This window comes from Protopterus annectens, chromosome 6.part0 (genome assembly GCF_019279795.1).
Source record: "Protopterus annectens isolate FY-2018-M chromosome 6.part0, PAN1.0, whole genome shotgun sequence".
NCBI classification, from domain to species: domain Eukaryota; kingdom Metazoa; phylum Chordata; order Ceratodontiformes; family Protopteridae; genus Protopterus; species Protopterus annectens.
In genome coordinates this window covers 289,534,886-289,552,822 of record NC_056737.1, presented here as the reverse complement: position 1 = coordinate 289,552,822, position 17,937 = coordinate 289,534,886, and positions in this window count along the sequence as shown.

Sequence of the window (17,937 nt, the reverse complement as noted above, 5' to 3'; positions counted from 1 at the left end):
GCTGAAGGAGTGGTTATGTTCACTTGTACTCTTCAGTGGCATCCTTGTGAAATGCTTCACATTCACAGTTTGCACTAGCATGCCCTCATCTGTTTTATTCAGTATTCTTCTAATAACTAATTGCTTCGTCTATATTACTCCTGCACTCTTGCTCATTGTGTAGTATTCCATCTTCTACCTTTCTGGTAAGTATCCTTACTGGTTGGTTGTTTTTACGAATGTTGTGTTACTGTTCTGTGTGCGCCTACTAATAAACACTCACAGAACAGTGATTGCATTAACCATGCACTGTTATGACAAGTGACCTGACTTGTGTTTGCAAATAGTCCTCTTATTAGCTCACTTGCCCAGTACAAGAACAAACAAACAAACACACAAATAAATAAATAAATAAATAAATAAATAAATAAAACAAATAACAGGACCTGTATTTGCAGATCTCAGTGTTCAAATATTTATTACCTAATAAATGATATGTTATTGCTAGTCAGTTTAAATAGTCACTTTATTTTTCACTGCATAACATGCATGCACTGATATGGAACAGCATGTCATAGTGACATTAGTTCTGAAAACTCAGATTGTCAAATAAGTTTCAATAAAATTTCTAGCAGCATCTAAGGTGGGTTGTAATGTAGTGTTATATCCATAACACTTTCTAAAGCAGTCTAGCTATGTATTTATGTATATTTCTTTTCTACTGAAATGTAAATAAGGTACTGCTTTAGCTTGAAACTTGTTAACACTCTGTTATAATGGATATAGACTTTTTTAGTTGGCCTTCATCCAAGACCTTGACCAAGGACACCCATACCTTTACCGAATTAGACCATTTGTTTCAGTGGAACTGGAGCTGGATACTCCTGGGTTAGATGAGAACCCTATGGCTCATTTATTTCTGCCCTGGAATCCCATCATTCTTAGATGAGAGTTGGGTGAAAGGCAGTGTGCCACCTTGCTGGTCCTAATGGTGTTCTACCCTCTCTCCTTATTGGCTCATCTGAGCCTGTAATCACTGCTTACCATGGAGAAGCATGCCTCTGCAAGTTGATTTCCCCTTGACTGTATAGCTGAATGCACTGACAGTGCAGATTCAGCCAGCTCAAAACTCCACTAGGTTAACACCTAGTACTCCTGTTAGGTGTTACCTGTGTGGAGAGTTAGAGTTTCCCCAACAGTGACTACTCAGTCCCATCTTCTACACCTAGTGGCCTAGTAGCTAATGGTACCAAAGGCACTCATTTTTTTTTTTTTTTTGCTTTTTGATAAGATTGTTAATGTTTGTTTACAGAGTAGCATTCTTGGGAAAGATAGAAACACTCTTGCTCACACTGGTTGCATAGATTCTCCTTGAAATGCAGATGTTCATTCCTTCCAAAGGTCCTTGTGCATAAACTCAGCAGATCACAGGCATTTTTTGTCTTTGATTTCCTGTATTTCTGGCCACCAGTCTTTGATTTAAATTTTTTTTTATATGACTGACTATTCTAACTTCTAGGAGAAGTCTAACGTCTTGATGGAGCTGTAAAACAAATCTATCTCATAAAATAGTTCTGCTAAAATCCACCTTTATTGGGTTTGTTCTGTGTGTAGTACATTAAAGACAAAAAATATTAATGTCAAAAGCATTAAATTATTTTATTTTTAATTTAGGTCCCCTTGCCTCTTCACCTGGCTTTGTGCAATGACTACAATAAACAGAGCCACCATACTAAATTAATAGGCTGCATGTCTATTTCTACTGATAGTGGGTGTTATTATCTGATTAAATATTTTGTATTATTCATGCACGGTGACAGTAGCAACAGGACCAAAATGAAATTGCCCAAGATCAATGTTCCAAAACATTTTTTTAATATATAATGTACCTTTGGAACTTTGAGACTTGTGTTTTCTGAGTTACAGAAATCTTACTATTTCATAGCATAACGCTTACAAGATGAACATGATTGCCCTTTCATTATACCAGCTGTTTTACTCTGTATTTTACTTTGCTCATATTCATACCTAATGTTCGTAATTTATTGCTGCTTTTATAAATTAGATTTCAGTTATCAAATAAGACACATTTTCATGTGGGACGTTGGCATAATGGCTAAGGTGTTTAGCTTACAGATAAAAGGTACGGGGTTTGATTCTTACATGGGGTAATTGGCTATGCTTAAAATGGCACCTGAGGGTAGTTAGTCTAGTACTAATCTATGTTCTAGAATTAAAACTTTGATGTCAACATTGTATTTTGTAAACAATGCCACCTTCCACCAACTGCATTCACAATCTACAGAAATCTACAGATTAGAAAGTTTCTTCCCTAATTTCTAGTGCCAGTGTCTGTGATATTCCCTTTTTAATATCACTATCTTGAAAATTTCCCTTCAGTTCTTACTCTTTGTTGCTCCTCAGCACATTCTTGCCTTCAGGAAGGAATGCCTGCAATAAGAGGTGATGTTTCTTTCCTTCTTATACTCAATTGATTTATTATTTTGTCTCCTTTGCTTAATGATGTCTCTGTAAGTCCCTTCCCAGCCATGATCTGACACCATGACATTGGTGCAAGTGAAGTGAGAATGTGTACACACATATTTACCTTACTACATACACCTGCCAGATTATTGCTGCATTAGGTGTTACAGCAAACACCTGAGCCTCTATGTAGAAACCTGACAGACTAATGAAATCCATATCCACCAATGGAAAAGATGAGCTTTCACCTTTGCTGCTCACACTTCTCCTTCCATGAGATCTCGAGTACTGCATGTGATTTCCCCATATGTAGTTAACATCTGATGTGTTGATTATTAACTTCCTTATCAAAATTCCCATTTTCCATTTTTATGACTGTATTTGCTAACCATATACTTGACATATGAGATCATAGTTTGTCCATGTACTGTATTCACCCCATTAGGGTGTTGCACCATTTCCCATGGTTGCGCAGTGAGTCAGTTAGTAAATATAGGATTACATTACCCTTACATTACCTGATATGACTCATGTTTGACTAGTGGCATGGGATGTGACAGACAAGGTGTGGAGGATGACAATGAGTGGACAATACCAGCTGCTATTCCTCGGAGGAGGGAGACACCTGCAGGAACAAAGGTGTATTGCTGCAGCATGAAGAGCCTTGCATGCCTATGCTGCAAGTGGTGTACCACTTGTTTGGGAAGTTATGCATTCAGAGAAGCACTTTCCAGCTCTCAAAGCAGTTATTATGGCACTCAGTGGCTAGTGATGGGATCAGGGTAGGACAGTCCATGGGATCTGCAGACTGGTGCATTCCTCAGCACCTGATACTTGCTTTCACTGGAGAAGGAATGCACTGGATGACTTTCATCCTTAGGGAGGAAGGAATGTGTCTAGTGGGTATAGGAAGGAGAGCAATTGGGAAAAAAATCCCTATATGGAGGGTGCCAGAGGCTTGGCCCCAAAAAACAATATTGTGTTTCTTAGTCATTTGTGAATGTGTAGTTTACATTTTGATATATATATGTTTTTTATTGGAAGTGAACCACTTTACACCTGTCACCCATAGCACTGACAGAATGAGGCCACTGTGCCAACAGGCAGCATTTAAGGTATGTGTGCTTTAATTGTAACTTCCTTCACACATTTCATATTTTCCAAAATGCCAGCTTTGTGACTATATTTTCTATATTGTGGTGTATTTTTTACACCTGGTTTTACTTGTATTCTGGTTTTAACTGAATATTTAAACTAGGAAAGAGAAAACAGCTGTCTCTCTTGTGGGTCACACACAAATTAAATCCCCCCTACCCTCCCATCCTGGTGGTGCTATATTTTTAAACTAAACTGACTTTCTAGTTGTCTGCCCCTTATCTTAATATGACTACATATTTCCTTACCTCTCCTCTATCAATGGGTGTTGTAAGTAAACACAAAATTATCATTTTATAAAATCATTCCCCTTCAGCTATTTAAATTTATTGGCTATCCCACTGTATTCCATAGAGCCAGAATACAAACTGCCCACTCTCTTCCAATCCATCTTGCTCTTTTAATAATAGTGCCTCCCCACTTAGATTACTAAAGCTTGAGTTAAACGTTCATTCAGATCTATCTGTTTAGTGCACACTGCAGCTCTTAAGATATTAATTAAATCCATCATTTCCATGTTACCTTTAAAATCTGCAACATCTAGTCCAGGACAAGCAATTATTGGAGAGCCCATCATTTGCCTGTCAGTAGTCATTTTAGGATTAGTGCTTCAATTCTGCTCCTGGTGAGAGAAGATGCACAGGGGCATTATTTAGTGGAACTGCTGATTATAAGAAAGCTTGATAACTGCTTCCTAGGTGCCAGCTTATAATCTGTGCTTATGTTTTGGTCCTGGTGAGAGTCTGAGTAGAATGCATTGGTTCCTAACTGTTTCTGATTAGGCAGTGAGTGTGTGTGTTGGACCTTCCTGATTGGTCTGATTGCTGTTCAAAACCTCTACCAAGAATTGCTTACAACAAGCCTACAGACCCCTGTATTTTCTGGGACAAGACTGTTGATCACCAAAGATCCTGAGGGCTGCTTCTCATTTTGGGATTGGTGCTACTGTTTTGCTTCTGGCAAGAGAAGAAGAAAAGGAACATTGTATCCCAGCAACATGAAGCTGTGGTGATCACCAGCACTAGTAGTTGCCAGGCAGTGGCCATTCAGGTGAATCCCCTCATTATATCATTCTTGAGAAAGCTAATTCTTTCTTTCCAGTAATACTGCTTGATTAGCTGCTGTCTAACCTAATTTAAGAATATCTACCTAAACGCTTCACCTGTAAATCATCAGGACCTATTTATTAGTTTCCCCTTAAATGTTTGACAGGGCCCTGTATAGACCCAGACACCTTGAGTTGACATTTTTCCTGTAAAAGCATCCTTGAAATTTCACCAGTGCCTAGTAGCATACAAGACAAGTAGTTTGCAGTGACAAGCACTGCCCCCAGTGTTGCAAACCAAACACTTTGGACATTATTTTATATTCTCACTGCAACTGTCTGATCAATAAAAAAGGGACCTGCTGCCATGGATATGAACTTTTTCACTATCTCCGTTAGCAGCTCGCTGGATTTAGGCATCCTGATGCAATGTAGAAATCACCTCATATTTACTGACAACCAGTTAATTTTCAAACAAATTGATATGGTATGTGAGAGATGTAGTTGCACAATTTCACTGGAGGCAAAGCTCTCACGTAAAAACACTCCTAATGACAATCAGGTTATCAGTAGTATACACGGTGCAGCCATCGCTCACAATTCAAAACAGAAGCGCAGACTCACATATGCTGAGGCACTTAAATGTAAACATTTTAAACTCTGAAGACCTCCTAGACAATGTACAGATAACAGATACCTTCAGCAACCCTGAATGCACTCTTTCAAAACAGCACCCACATCAACACATACAGCTGCATCTCATGGAGCTTCTACTTATAAGCCCATAAAACAAGCCATCACACAATATAGCATTCTGGTAATTGTGGAATTCATTGTGAGACACACCAATGTCCCTCTCACCAGGCTGAGCAAGGAGAAAGTCACTGTCACATGCTTATCAGGGGTCAGGATCTGTCACATTATGTACACACTCAGGTCACTGGGCCACAAGTACCAGCAGGACTTAGTCATAGTCAATGTGGGTGTAAATGACCTGAGACATATCTCCTTAGACTATATAGAGAGAGACATCATGGTCCCAGGCTGATATGAGCCTGGCATCGAGCAGCGTTTTACCTTCTCCAAGGATGATACCACAATATGAACAGAAGATGACTGACTTTATTAACTGACATAGTTTCTGGTGTCATCCTAAGGGGGTGCAATATTTGTCAGCATGGAAGGAGATGGTCAATAGACTATGCTGCTTTGCCAGGGATTGTCTGCACCTCTCCCCTCTAGGCATTCAAATATTAGCTAAAATATTGTCCTACCCTATAGTGCCTTTTTTAGAAAATGCCAAACTGAGAGTACTTCTGTCATAGCAAATCAAAACCAAGAATATCTAAAGGTGTTACTGCTCAATGCTAGGAGCCTAAGCAAAAAACTCCACTCCCTGCAAGCTGTCCTCACCCTAGAGAATGCTGACATCTGTGCAGTAACTAAGACATTGGTTTAAAGCCACTGAGAGCACACCAGCTGTACAAGGTTACAAGGCCTTCCACACATTTAGACCAGCTACTACACAGTCAGGGACTAAAGGTGGACGTGTCTTGATTTCCATAAAACATACATATACCTCAAGGATGATCAAACAGGACAGTGTATTTGAGCTTCTCCATATTCAAATTGTCATAAGCAAAATCACATACCACTTTCTTACAAGCTATAGGTCTCTCTTTGTGACCCAGAAAACCCATAGCATTTATTTAAATTTATCGGAAACACTCACCATCCAACCCAATACCATATTCATAGGTTACTTTAATTACACCACTGTTAACACCATATATACAACACTGAAGATGCAGGCACAAAGATTCCTAGATTTTGTAAACACAAACTCAGGGTGCAAACATACTGGACCTGGTCCTCACTAATATGGGAGTCTGTTGCCCATTCCCTTGAGGAATATCTTATCTGGTAAGGTCAAACCACAAAATGGTCTCCTTTAAAGTAAAAATAAAACCTGGAACCTCAGCTAACCCTGGAATGTTCAGGAACTACTCTAAGGCTACCTTCCTACTATTAAGTGATACCCCCATAAACCCTGAGAACACTGCTGCCTATGTGGAACTGTTTACAGAAACACTATACAAGCAGGTTAATAGCTGCATAGAGGCAGCTGTATGAAGTACAGAACTAACTCAAAAAAGAAACCACCCTCATGGAATCATAACATCAATAGCCTGTATAACATAAGGAAGAAAATCATGGCAAAATTAGGAGGTGCAGCATCCAGTAGGATAAAAGCACTCGTTTCAAACTAAACAACTCAGAGGACAAATAAAGTCTACCTAAGCCAAACCCGAGGCAAATTTGTTCTCCCAGGCCAAGGACAACAACAAGGCATTCTTCAGCTAGGTCCTCAACCTCTAAGGCAATACTCAATGGTTTGCAGAGTTCTTTTTTAATGGGCCCACTTATTTAGGGTAACTTAGATTGCTAAAGCTTGAGTTACGCGCTCTTTCAGATCTAACTGCTTAGTGCACACTGCAGCTCTTAGGATATTAATCCATTTTTCCATGTTACCTTTAAAATCTGCAACATCTAGTCCAGGACCACCAATTATGGGAGAGCCCACATTCTGTCTCTCAGTAGTCATCTTGGGATTAGTGCTCCTATTCTGCTCCTCGTGAGAGAAGAAGCATAGGGACATTATTTCCTGGAACTGCTGATCATAAGAAAGCCTGATAACTGCTTCCTAGGTGCCAGCTTGGAATTTGTGCTTATGTATGTAGCAAATCTACTGGCTGTCAAATTCAGCTCTCACTTTACTTCTCTCTCCTTTCAATCTTTGCTCAGCAAATACCATCAAATATTACTCCCCCTGCTATCACTATGAAACATGTCCTTAATGATCTCTGTAAGGCCAAGAACACTGTATCAGTGGAACTAGACACTATCCCAAGATACCTTCATAAATAGCATGAAAATGACCTATCAGGCCCTCTGGAATTGATATTTAAATGTAGCCTCTAGAGAATAGCAATAGTCATCCCTCTGCACAAAGGTGGGCCATCTACAGATCCTTGAAGCTACATATGCATAAGTCTCATTAGTATCATATACAAAGCCATGGAAAGAATTATCATGGAAATGGTAAATAATGACATAGGAAACCTCCAGACACTGGCCTCAATCCAATTTGGTTTTACCAAAGGCAAATCATGCCTGCCCAACCTAGTGGGCTTCTCTGAGAAGCTTACCAAAGCAATGAATGAGGGCAAAATGGTTCACACTACCTACCTTAATCTGGCCAAGGCATTTCATACAGTACCCCTTTCAGGCATTATTGACAAACTCAAGAGGTTAGCTATAAATCATTATGTCACCCGGTAGATAGCTAGCTGGCTCACAGACATGACTCTGAAAGTTAGAACTGTGGAGTTCACCTCTTAAAAGAGGCCAATCACAAGTAGAGTCCCTCTGGGATCAGTCATGGGACCATTCCTTTTTGTTAACTACTTCTCTGAAGTCAAAGTGAATGTCAAGGGGCTCTGGCTGACTAAATTTGCAGATGATTGCAAATTAAGAAAAGTCATAGACTTCCCCCACTGACACAAATGTTTTCAGAGAAGGGCTGATACAGATAAATAACTGGTGTTAGAGCCATGGACTAAAGCTAAATGCCAAGAAATACATAATAGTATCCTTTGGGAAGTCATCTACCCCTATTAACTATCATATTGACTACACACCCCTAAGAGTTGACCCAGTAGTCAGGGACTTGGGGATACACGTAAACAGTAATCTAGACATTGACTATCACATGTCTACAGTAGTGAGAAAATCATTATATGTTGTGCAACTTATAAACAAAGGTATGGCATCTAAGTCCAAGGAGGTCTTTGTAGCACTGTATTTGGCATTCATCAGACCTACCATTGAGTACAGTTCCTCCTTTGCTATGTACATAACGAGGCACATCCTACAATTGGAATGTCCACAGAGGTTCCTCACTAAAAGAATACAGGCCACAAGTAATATGTCCTGTGAAGATTTCTTTAAGGCCCTATCCCTGTATTCTGTCTCCTACAGGCTGTTGAAGGGAAATCTATGCCTGACATACCAGGCATTGTTAGATCCCACCCTGATGGACCTCCTGCATATCTGCAAAACAAACAGCCCAGAATTACCTGTTCTAAAGACTTAAACCTTGCCTGTGATATAAACAGGACCTGCTGGAGAGAAGGGTATGTATCCCAGAGACTATGCCTTCTGTGGAATAGACTCCTCATCCCTGTGAAGCATAGTTCCTCCCTAAACCCATTGAAGTATAACTTGGACAATTGTTTAGGGAGCTGAAGGTTCATCTTTGATTTGGCACCTACATCTCTAAGAGACACAGACAGCCTATAAATTGTTCCTCTCCCAGGTTCCTATTTGTAAGTATTTCACCTCCCAAACCCCTGCTTACACTTATCAAGGGTACCAGAACTTGTCTAAGATTTAGGATGCATGGCTAGGCTTAAAAGGGGCCCTTGTGGTCATTAGCCTAGTAGACACCTATGAACAAATGAACCAGCAGTTGCATCAGCTTTCTGAGTTAAATGTTAAATATAATGTGATATGACATGTCATGTCTTACTGTGGATATTCCCGCCTGAAGGTACAAGTGTACAGTGTACTAAAGAGCAACAAAAAGTATGAAATGAAGATAAATTTTCAAGATGGAGTGGTATTACAAATGGAATAACACAGGCACTGACACTGAAAGTTATGGTAGAAACCTTTTTTAATCTGTGGATTTCTTTAGGTTATGAATATAGTTGATGGGGGTGGTACTGTTAGCAAAATACACTGATGACACCAACATTTTAGTTGTAGTACAAGATGATGCGTTTCATTTGATATTTCAAATCTAATTCATGAAAGCAGCAGTAAATTGGGAGGATTAGCTTTGAATCTTAACCAAGGAAATACTAAGTTAAACATAGTGTTAGGAACCGCATGGTACAATTTAGAACAAGTAGTAAGAGATAAATCAAAAAAAGCAAATCAGTGCATTTCCTCTCACTGTTTAGGATTGTCCAGTGTGTGTGAGAATGGGGGTTTTCTATGATGACAGTCCAACATGGCATTGGCCACTTCTTACTCATGAGGTTGGCTGATCAATAATGATACAGGAGTGAATGCTAACATTTAGAAGCACAGGAGTAACTTTCCTTGAGATGTGGTCTTCAAATCTGTTGGCAGAACTTTGTAATATGGTGTGGCTTCTTTACATAGTGCTACAGGGACATTGTACTTATGGTTGTCGAAAAAGTAGAGACTGACTTGTATCGATGGCCATCATTAAATTTCCATGTAAATGTCCCTCCTTTGATGTCATAGTGAACTTAGGAGGAAATAATTTAGGTTTATTGGTACTTATTAGGCTATTGATCGATGAGGATCTTTAGAACCTTGTCCTGCATTCTCATGAGGTTCTTAGCTCTTGTAATTTAAGTATGAATAATCCAGAGGCAGGTAGAACATTTACATGTTAACCCCACCTGTAAGGGATAAGGGTTCTTAACTTGTGGTAAATTTGAGGTTTCCCATCCACTCCTCTAGATTATGTTTGAATAAATTAAGGGCATACTTTGCTATATGTGGAGAGGAAGATGATTCCAAAGAAGTAGTATTCTGTGTGATACATATCTATCCCTCTATGTTCTATTTATGTTGCAGAAGACAATAAGATCTCTTGAGTGGGTATTAATTCCACCACTGGACCTCGGGACGTGCAATAGATCAAAGAGATTAGGGTCTGCTCAACCACTATATGTGAAGCAAAGTCTATATGATACTGAGAAGAGGAACAAGGTTTTGAGATGGCCTGAGTAGTTTTTATGATTTAGACCATTGATTTTCTTGGTGGGGAATCATTGTGGTCATTCAAATTGTGTTAATTGTACATACCGATGGAGACATTGTACTCAATGATCAGCCTAATAACTCCTGAATACTGTAGAATGATCACATCCCTGAACCTAGATACCATGCCCTTACTAATAATCTGTTCAATGAAAAATTACCTTTTTACAATAGAAAATACGTGGTGCTTGAAGGACAGTTTTTTTGTCCACATAGGTTTCCAGGTCCCTAACTATTGAATCAGTTTTCAGGGGTTGTTGATGTGATATCTACTGGAGTTGTCATGCCTAGCAAAGAAGACTGTTATATATATTTTTTTGACATTTAGTTTTAGTCCATGGTTATGACAACAGCTATTTGTTTGGGATAAGCTATGTTGTAGGATCTTGGTGTCTTCTTGAGAGTTTATAATGACACAATGTTTACAGTCACCTGCAAACTTGGTCAGCCACAAACCATTTATATTAGATTTGACCTCCAAGATGTAAATGCTAAAGAGGAGTGGTCCAAGGACTGAACTCAGGGTTACACCACTAGTGGCAGGTCTTTTGGAAGAGGTAGAGCTGCCTAACCTAATTTCATGGGTTCTATTTGTGAGCCAGTTTGCTATCCAATGAGGTACACAGAGATTAATATTTAGCTGGGACAGTTTATTAACAATACCATAGGGTAGAATGGTGCTGAATGTCTTTTCAAGGTCTAGATTTGCTGTGTGCACTAATTTTCCCTCATGCGAAGTTTCAGCAATCCTCTTGAAGAAGTTAAAAATGTTAAGTAGACAGGATCTACACTTGACAAAACTAAACTGGCTTGGATTAAGCATTGGTAGGTTAGTTGTGTCCTTATTTATTAATTCCATAATGATTCTCTACATAGACTTACAGATAAGGCTGGTCAGACGTAGGGGTCTAAATTACCCAAGTCCTTTGATGCCCCACGTTTGTGCAGGGAGATGACTGCTGGTGTTCTCTATTCATCTGGTGCAAACCCTGTTCCAAGACTGATATTGAATAGTCTTTGTAGAGGGTTTCACAAGTTATGTTTCAGACTGTTCAGTAGGCCATCTGGTTTGTTACTTGGCCCCATAGCAGCAGTGTTCTTGGCCTTGAAATGTGTTTTGAGGAACTTTTCTTGGGTGATTCATGGGTGGGATGTAGGTCCAAGTATATGCACTGGAAATGGGAAGGATAAAGTTAGAACTAAATTTATCCACTAGTAGGACTGGTTTATTTTCCATGGGCAATAACAATCTATTTCTTCCAGACTTTATATTTTGCATTGCAGTCATCTGTCTTACTCTAGTGCAATGCATGTTTTAGAGGCGTGCACTGGCCAACAGAATTTGTAGTGTGATCTTTAGCACTGGGTGTGTCAAAAATGCCATGCTGTTGTTACATTTACATAGGGTAATTTACCAAATACTCTAAATTGGTCCTAGGTGTGACTGTATGTTTGTTTGTGTGTGTGTGTGTGTGTGTGTGTGTGTGTGTGTGTGTGTGTGTGTGTGTGTGTGTGTGTGTGTGTGTGTGTGTGTGTGTGTGTGGGTCTGTGTGTGTGTGTCTTCTGTGGAAGATTGGGTGCCCGGCTGGCAACTCAACACCGTAAAATGCCACTGCCAATCATTCTGCTGAGGGTCTGAGTATCTTACATCATTTACTATTAGCTCTGTGCATTCTATGCATTGTTTCTGAGGTTTCTAACACAGCTGAAGACTTTATGTTGCCTTTTGCCTGGATGGCTATTTGTACTTCATACATAGCTTTGGTTGTTTTGATCAATGACGGGTGTTCCTTGTTAAGTTTAGCAACAGTGTTTTCGACATCTTAATAGTTATATTCATTACTGCATAAAATTAGTTTTTTATTTTATAATGGGACATGTTTATGTTGGGGTTCAACCATATGAGGTTAATTTTAAATCTGACATTCTGTTTGCTTCAGAGGTGGACAAATGCTTCTATGCAGCAATTGAGATGTGCACAGAATTTGATGATAAAGGAGTCCTCATACTCAGTGTGGTCATTAGGTAGGATGGGGATATTGAATTTATCCCAGTCATCAAACAGTTGTAGGAGATTAGCATTCACATAATCTCTGAATACTGAGGTATTTTAGGATGCTTTCAGTTTCAGTCTTATAGTGAAGGTGACTGATTAATGGTCTGATTTGATGAGGGAGGAAGCTACAACATGTGGGGAGCAGACTTGTCCTATAATGGTGAGGACCAAGTCCATGTTTTAGTCTCCCATAGTTGGGATCCAGACTAACTGGTCCAGAGAGTTTGTGTTTATGAAGTCCAGAAATTTCTGGTCATACATGTTAAGGAGGTTTACAAGTATCTCAGTTGATGGTGGGGTAGCTGAATTTCCATGGGAGAATGATGTGTGGCCTATAAAATTGTGAGTCCATACTAATCAGGTATTAAGTATTGGCCAAAGGGAACACGAGGGCATCCTATTGTTAGCTATGATGTGATAAGGGGTTTTATTAATGGCAAGTTGGATATGAAGTAGTTCCAAGTCATTATCATGTCTAATGAGTCCAGAGGTGATGTTTTGTTTTACAAATATAGAAACACTACTGTCATTAGTGCCTTTACGTAGTGCAGTGGGCCTAACACAAAGTAGTTGTTGAAACACTGCACCGATGGGGTGCTCTCCATGGTCTTGAATCAAGTCTCAATGAGGATGTGCATTGCTGCATTCCTCTGATGATTTTAGCATTGACCAGCACTTTATGTTATTCAAATTTTGTTTTATTAAGTTAGAAGCTTTTGAAGACTGATGTTGCCTTAAAAAAAGGCACTATGGGGATGGACGAGGTTTTAGCCAATATATGAAAGCTTTGTGGAGTTAGATGCAAGCCATCCTTGGCAAAGTATTTAGGTCTGTCTACCATTTTTCCCAGGCTGATATATACTGGACCCACTGTGAATGACACTAGAAGTTGAGCCAGTTGTTTAAAATAATAATCTTTTGTTTGTTTTGTGGCATAATTCTCAGTGATGGTAAAATGCTGTTTAAGGCTATTTTCAGGGTCTATATTAGATAAGCGAACGCTTAGAAAAGCGAACGCTGATTAATCGACCTTATGTAAGCGAAAGCTTACAATCTCAAACTGTCAGATCAGTGATTTTTTTCCTAGGGAAAAAAATCGCTGATCCAAAACACATACACAGAACACAAGCACACCAAAGAAACAGAAATCCACACACATACACCTAAAACCTGATACCTAACCCTACACTAAACTATGCACACACCACTAACTATACACTTACCTTAACCCAAACCTTAACCCTAAGGTCCGTCACTATCGCACACTCACGTCACCCGCTCCCTAACCCTAACTCACTCAAATCCACCCTAACCCTCATGTCCACACAATCGCACACATACCTAACCCGAGCCCTAACCCTAACTCACCTAACCAACCCTAACACTCACATCCACACAATCACACACTTACCTGAATCCGACCCGTAACTTTCCACCACAGTACTGAAAATACCGAAGCAACAGAAACGGACAACCAAATTCTTTCCCTAAGGAAAAAATTTGAGTTTCTGTTGCTTCAATATTTCTAACGTTCGTTAAATTAAGGTCGATCAATCAGCGTTCGCTTGTTTAAGCCTTCGCTGATCTAATATAGACCCTATTTTCATACCTGTCTTGGTTACAAATTTCAAGAGCTCTGTTCTGTCTCTCTTCATATAAACCAGAAAACAGCGGTAATCCAGAAAGCTTAAGTCAGATCTGGTATTTTTCCTATAATCCAGGGGGTGACAGGACTAACAAGAAACAGTATATAGAGGATTAGTCCAGATAAAATCACTTTCCTAGCAGATCTAGGAGACACAGCCTCTGAAGCCCTCCTTTTAACGGGAATAAAAATACCTAGTTGAAGCTTCAAGTAGTTCATTTAGTTAGGTAAGTAGACAGATGAGTGTTTTTATAAACCAGGGAGGAATGTCTCAAGTTGTTTATTCCCACATGTGCTATGTCTGTGTCATATGTGTACTTGTAGTGCATGGACTTGAAAGTATACATGATATGGTAAATCCTGGTCCTGGCACCCGACAGGCAACCAGCTGTGACCTCCTCTGTACTCAGCCTTGTGAGGGGTGCATCAGCATGCCTCACTATAGAATCACATATGACTTGTATGATTGTGTGGAGTTTTGCCTTATGGTCTTCTGATTTGTGCCCCCGAGAGCCTTAGATGCATGTTTTGTGGTGGATACTACCTGAGTTGAGTGTTTTTGAGTTTGCTGAGAATACTTACTTTTTAGGTTACATTTAGGAGCCTTTGACATTTAGGCAGGTAACTTTCAAGAGCCTCAGCATTTGCAGGTCTATGCATTTGGTCTGTCTTGCATGTGATTGGTATAGTGTGGTGTTGTGTGTTAATGACAGCCTGCTTGCTATTTGCAATGGCTTTATATGGGAGCTTTGCCTCTGATAACATTCTATAATTACATCTCTCATATGTTGTGTCAATTTGTTTAATAGGAGGTTGTAGTTAGTAAATATGAGGAAATTGCTACATTATCTCAAGATGTCCATTTCAACCATGTTATCAGTGGAAACAGTTGGAAAGTGCAAGTCCGTGCTTCCAGGTGCTTACTAATGTGGACTGAAGAGGTGCTGTAGCATCTATGAGGTTTGCATTTGATAATGGGAGGTGCTATCTATTATGTAGTGGAGATACTGATGGGAAACTGGAGGTGCTATATATATTGTAGTGAAGATAGTGCTGGTCTCAGCAGAGCTGCACACAACTGGGAATCGATGATCATTTGCTCCGTCTCTCACCAGAAGCAAAACATAACTCTAATTTCAACCTGCATCATGAGAAGCAGTGTTAAAGTAGGTGTTGATGAATTAAGCACACTTGCTAAAGTCTTGTCTTGCTAGGTACCCTGAAACCTACAACAGCTGGATGGAACAGAAAGCTAAAAGGCTGTGAAGATGTTCTCATCAGACTACAGCCATATTATTCACTGAAGTTCCAGCCATACTGCCCAATCACAGACCAGGAGGAAATGAATGCCTCTCTATTCCTTCTGTTACCAGGAGCAAACATTAGCACTAATCCCACGCCGATTCCTGAGAAGCAGTTCCCAGACTATACAGTGATTTGTCAACTAGTCCCAGATGTTGCAGACTGTAAAAGTAAAATGTGAAGAGAGAATGATACTTCAGATATCGTGGTGTGCACATGTGGGTGTGGATTTATGCCGCAATACGGGAAATATATTTTGGTTTGTTCCTGCCAGGAGAATGTCAAGGAACAAGTCAAGCAAGCTGCGTTACGTACTGTCCATCATGAAGTCACTTGTCAGTCATTTCTAATACCACCAAACAATGTACTGAAATGCAATGCATGACTGGGATTAAAATTAAACAATGTAGCCGTTGTAAAAATCTGTAAAATATTAGATATATCTAGTCAAAATATTCACAGAAGTGAAAATAATAGTATGTATTACTAGGATGCAATTTATGGGTTTCTGTAAAAAGGAAATACCTGTTCCATTTTGCCTATCACTAATCAGAAGTAAATTAGGATTCTCACATACAGTTTGAACCCCCAATAGAATGAATAGTATTAGAATATCATAAATAATTAATAGAGTAATGTTTAAGAAAAGTAAATGAATGTAGAACATATTTTTGCATAAAGATGAAACAAATTAAAATTCTTTCCATTACAGAATAATAAAGAGTGTTAATTATGCTTTACAGGGCAGGTGGTAGTGGGTTCACTGAAGGATTACTAGGAAATGGAAGCTCACAATGTACGATCTGTAGGTGTACATTTAACAAGGGAAGTTAAGAATGTAGCAGCTCTGGAAGAAAAAGCAACTGGGTCATTCTACAAGGCATGCCTGTAAACCAAATACTAAATAGGATATGGACAAACAAAAGTCTTAGTGAATTTAAAACCATGTAGATTAATTCATGTCAGACAGAAAATACAAGGTTAAATATGTTTGCACTGGATTCTGACCTACGTTATCACTAATGACTGACTGGCATTCATTAACATTTAGTTTAATGCATACATATATGGCTGACAGACACCTACTGTGTAACACTGAGTAAGTCAGTTTATTTGTGTATTTGTTTGTTTATTTATTTATATATTTGAATTTGTTAACTAGGGTGCCCATTTTCTGACCTTGCCTGAGTGTGCATACTCAGAATATATACCTAAGAAAGATAATAAAATGTCAGAAATACAGAAAGAACTTCAAATTAAAAGGAAAGATAAAACCAGATGTAAGTAAAGTACTGAATATTGTATATGAAATACAAGAACTAAAAATCGAATCATTAAAAGATGGAAGAAGAAATTTCCATAAGAATAAATGTCGTATTTGGGAACAATATAAAATCAAAGTGATACTCAAATAATTGAATAAAGATAAGTAAACTCGTAGGAAATGAAAAGTATATGAGTGAGTTATAATGCACAAGAATAAAAGAATAGAGCTATGATACAAATTTATGTATAATGCATGTATACCATAAAGGAAAGTACAATTGTGATATTTTTTCTTTGATATGTTCATGTTACAAATTAACAGTGTGATGAATAAGTAATCTGTTTAACAAAATGTATATATATATATGTATATATATATATATATATATATATATATATATATATATATATATATACATATATATATATATATATATATATATATATATATATATACACACACACATACACTCACACACACACACACACACACACACACACATATATATATATATATATATATATATATATATATATATATATATACATATATACATATATATAAAATAAACACCGTGCACTAGAAGAATCTTAATTATATAAATTCAGACTTCTTTTAGGCGTAGTAATTAATACTGAGCTAGTAGAAAGGAAATAAAAACTCAGACACTGAATAAATGATTAAGCTTTTGCTCTTATTCAGGTGGAAGAGCTTCATCAGAATAACCTATAGTCAACAATACTTACATTATGGGCAGGATTCATGATGGCTTGCATGGAGTCTAAGAGTAGTGTAAGACTCCATGCAGCCATCGCTATCCAGGAACAGCCTGTATGTGCATGTAAGAGAGCACCTAAAACGGCTCTTACATGGACAGGGCGTGGATATGCTAATTACCTCACTTGCAGCCGAAAGGCATGCAAATGAGGTAATTTCGCGATCCAGGAAGTAGAAACCTGCCCGTGTAAGAGCCGTGTTATCTGCAGAAATGTACTCAGTTGATAACTGAGTACCGTTCTACAAATAACACAATGGAGCCTTGTCATCTCCAAATAAAGGTTGCAAATGTCCCAGGCAGCATGCCAATGGCCAAATATGTGGCCACTGGCAACGTACCCCGATGCAAAAATAAAATAAAAATG